Source organism: Cupressus sempervirens, chromosome 7, assembly GCF_028749045.1.
Source record: "Cupressus sempervirens isolate cs-2001-9-10 chromosome 7, ASM2874904v1, whole genome shotgun sequence".
Lineage (NCBI taxonomy): Eukaryota > Viridiplantae > Streptophyta > Pinopsida > Cupressales > Cupressaceae > Cupressus > Cupressus sempervirens.
Genome location: NC_143124.1, coordinates 74,936,230 through 74,940,878, shown reverse-complemented (window position 1 = coordinate 74,940,878; position 4,649 = coordinate 74,936,230). Strand labels below are relative to the sequence as shown.

Sequence of the window (4,649 nt, the reverse complement as noted above, 5' to 3'; positions counted from 1 at the left end):
GTTAGGGTTTGGATAATTACTCTAGTTAAGGTCTAGAGTTAGAGTTAAGATTATGGTTAGGGCTATGATTTAGGATTGAGACCACGATTAGGGTTAGGATCATGGTCAGAGACCTTAGGAGTACAAATTATAGTCTATCAATTAGGGTTAGTAAATTAGGCTATACCATTTAGGATTATAGTTATGATTAGGGCTAGGGTACATTGGGTTTACATTTCTATTAGTATTATTTATAGGGTTAGGATATGGGTTGACATTGGTATTAGTATTATTTTTAGGGTTATGGTTTGTACATCAGGGTTTAAATTTATGGATCTAGGATTATGATTAGGGATTATAATTTAGGATAAGGGTTGGGGCTTATCATCTAGTATAAGAGTTTACCATAATTTATGATTAAGGTTAGAATTATGGTTTAGTACTTAAAATTAGTTTATATAGCTCTTTTAGAATTAGAGTTTAGCATTTAAATTTAACATTTTAGGATCTTAGTGTACATACAACTTGATTAGGGTTTAGTATTTAGGGTCATGGTTTAACATTTATGATTTATGAATATAATTAGGGTTCTAGGTTATAGGTTTACATCATTGTTAGAATTATGGTTAGAGGGTAAAGGTATGGGTTTACATCATGTTGTTAGAAGTATGGTTCTGAGGCTTAGGATTTGTATTAGGCATAAGATTTTGGATTCTGGTTTTAACACAATTTTACTATCTATAATTAAAGTTAGGATCAAGTATTAATATGATTTATTATTTAATGTTGGGGTTTATCATTTAGACCTCTACAGTTCAAATTGAGATTTAGGAGTTATAGTTTCAAGTGTGCATCTAAGATTAGGGGTTATAATTTATGATTAGGGTTTTGCAGTTAGGATTATGACTAGGTTTAGTATTTAGGACTATTGTTTAGCATTAAGGTTGAAGAGTTAAAATTTAAGTTAAATATATGATCTTTACATGAGCATTAGATGATATGATGTACATTCTTTATGTTTGTATATAATCAAGTTATGTTCTTATAATTAACTTTTATTAATTAAATGTTGTATCATGTATTCTATAGGTCATACATGCTCTAAGTTATATGTTCTTATGTATGCATGTATGTTATATTCTTACCTAGATGCAACTTAATCTACATTCTTATATATGTATAATTTAGGACCTCCCCAAGTTAAGACATGTCATTGAATTATATAGTTTAAAGTTTAGATTTTAATTAATTTCTTTGTCTCTAAGATTTATATTTGGTCATGATTGTGGTTTGTGCTAGGATTAGGGTCTAAGCTATTATTAATTTTATGATTGTACCTTTAGGGTTAGGGTTTTGTTTAAGTTTATGATTATGGTTACAACTATGGTTTATGGTTCAAGTTTAAAGTTGGGAATGTGATTAGGATCAGGGATTAGTAAATTTTTTAAGAGTTCGGTTATAGGTTTACACCATGGTTAGGACCTTGGGAATGGATTTAGAGTTTAATATCATGGTTATCCATATAGGTAGGTTTAGGATTTTGATCAATATTTTGGAGTTTGTTTTTACATTATGGTTAAGGGTTAGATTTTAGGGTTAGGACTATAACCAATATTAGTGTGTAGGTTTTTGGTTTAGATTATGGTTTGGACTAAGATTTTCGTTATGATTAGAGTTTAGAATATCAATAGGGATAGGTTTTAGTGCTATAATTATAGTTTAATGTTGGATTATAGTTATATTGTACATCATTGTTGGGGCTAGGGCTAAGGTAGGGGTTGTTGTTAGGGTTAACTAAGGATGACAATTAGGATGGTTTATCTTTTCAAGTAGAAAAAAAAACTCATATTGATTCAAAAACAAAAAAATTATACTTCGAAAATATTTTTCTATGTCATAATAGATTCATTTATTTTAATTATTGTATTAGTTAATTAGTTGTTTGATGTTTCAAAGTAAACATGGCTTATTTTATTTAAATTTAAATAATATTATTGTTTTGAATTGAATTTAGCTTAATTGTTAATGATCATATTTATACTTCTAATATTAACTCCAATTTGATCAAAGACCAAATATATTTTTGGTATTTTTGTAAACAAACTTGCTTAACACTTCCCTATTTCAAAGTTAATAAAATATCATTTCTATTGTCTTAGATTTGAGAGTAAGTATATTAAATAAGTAATAATAAATGAACATTATGATTAATATATTTCTAAAATAAAAATATATTACTTAAAAACTTGTTTACTTTAAATGAATAAAGTACTCATTTACTTGTAAATTTTAAAAATAGAAATTAATCTACATATATATAAAATATTTATTCTTTTTCCTATTTGCATACAAATTAATTAAAATCTAAACTTTAATCTACATAAATATTTTTAAAATATATATCCATCAATAAATAGTTTAGAATAAAGTCAAATCTAAAAATTAGACACATATAGAATCTTTTTAATTTCTATATACATGTTTTTCTAATTTATTTCTACAAACATGCAACTGATATTTCTATTATCCATTTTTTTCCATTTAAAAAAAATCTAGATGTAAATAGAATTTTTTTAGATGCATGCAATCTTTCTAATTTTTTCTACATACATATATTAACATTTCTATTTTATATTTTGTTTTTACATTATGGTTATTTCAATCAAAATATGTAGATGTAAATAGAATTCTTTTCAAAAAGATTTATTTAAATTTAAATAATATTATTGTTTTGAACTGAATTTAGCTTAATTGTTAATGATCATATTTATATTTCTAATATTAACTCCAATTTGATCAAAGACCAAATATATTTTTGGTATTTTTGTAAACGAACTTACTTAACACTTCCCTATTTCAAAGTTAATAAAATATCATTTCTATTGTCTTAGATTTGAGAGTAAGTATATTAAATAAGTAATAATAAATGAACATTATGATTAATATATTTTTAAAATAAAAATATATTACTTAAAAACTTGTTTACTTTAAATGAATAAAGTACTCATTTACTTGTAAATTTTAAAAATAGAAATTAATCTACATATATATAAAATATTTATTCTTTTTCCTATTTGCATACAAATTAATTAAAATCTAAACTTTAAACTACATAAATATTTTTAAAATATATTTCCATCAATAATTAGTTTAGAATAAAGTAAAATCTAAAAATTAGACACATATAGAATCTTTTTAATTTCTAGATACATGTTTTTCTAATTTATTTCTACAAACATGCAACTGATATTTCTATTATCCATTTTTTTCCATTCTTAAAAAATCCAGATGTAAATAGAATTTTTTTAGATGCATGCAATCTTTCTAATTTTTTCTACATACATATATTAACATTTCTATTTTATATTTTGTTTTTACATTATGGTTATTTCAATCAAAATATCTAGATGTAAATAGAATTCTTTTCAAAAAATCTAGATGTATATAGAATTCTTTTAATTTTTTACATACATAAAATCTTTCTAATTTTTTTCTACATACATAAAAGAATAATTTCTATTTTCTATTTTTTATTTTCTATTTAAAAAAAAAAGTTATCATAAAGATTGATAAAAAAATTGATTGCATATGCATTCTTTATTTTGTGCACTAAATGCACAAAATAAACTATATTGATTAAAACTTCCCGTGCTGGGCATGAGAATATACAATAGAAATATCAGTTAGCAAGAATAGTCGGCCATAAGCAATCAAATCTGCCTTGCCACTGGAAATAGCTTCGTTACCATCATCCCGATCATAACCCCCTGTAGCCAAAAATGTTCCCTTGAATGCTGTTCTTATGGGAATTAGGCTCTTTTCACTTGCTACTGTCGTCTGCGAATTATCAATCTTGGGCTCAAAGAAATGAGCATACAATATCTTATATTTATTCAGAGCCTCTGCCATGTGAAGTCCCAGTGCCTTTGGATTTGAGTCATATGCTTCTGCATGATCCGAAAATGGAGAAAGCCGAATTCCCACATGCTCTGCTCCGATTTCCTCCACCACTGCTTCCACAACTTCAAGTGCAAATCTGCAACAATTCTTCAATGTTTCGCCATAGCCATCTGTTCGATCATTCACGCTATCCTTCATGAACTGGTCCACAAGGTACCCATGCGCCCCATGGATCTCAACACCATCAAACCCTATTCGTAAAAGGACTAATTATGTCAACAAAAGGAACATTCTCTTCTTCAAACCAAGATAGATCAGAATAAAAAAACATACCTGCATCTATTGCATTCCTGGCAGCATTTCGAAAATCAGCAACTATATTGGGAATTTCCTCTGTTTTCAGAGGCCGGGGAGGAAAGAAATCTGCCACATCCTTTCGTTTCGGAAGAGGGATCTTTCCAGAGATTGGTTTGCTTGTGGAGGAAACTGGAGATTGGCCATTAGGCTGATAATCTGCATTCCAATGCACCCATTAAATACACAATACACTGTTTGTTGTGGAGGAGAGCCAACCAAATTGAAATTAATTAAAATTGAAATCTAAATCAAAGTAGAATATTATAACTAATTTTGAATTTCAATTTACTTCTACATCTAAATCTAAATGAAAATGTAAATAAAAAATAGAAATCTCACCTGCAAAAATGTTACTCCAAAACTTCAATTTACTCCTATTCAAAAACTCCAATCTAATCCTCCAATAACCTCCA

The 4,649-nt window shown here is 26.9% G+C and overlaps 1 pseudogene; it reads right to left on the bottom strand.

Annotated features, from left to right (window-relative positions):
• Positions 1-3,615: 3,615 nt before the first annotated feature.
• On the bottom strand, positions 3,616-4,402 carry LOC149545570 (putative 12-oxophytodienoate reductase 11 pseudogene; annotated as a pseudogene).
• Between the last annotated feature and the right edge of the window lie 247 nt (positions 4,403-4,649).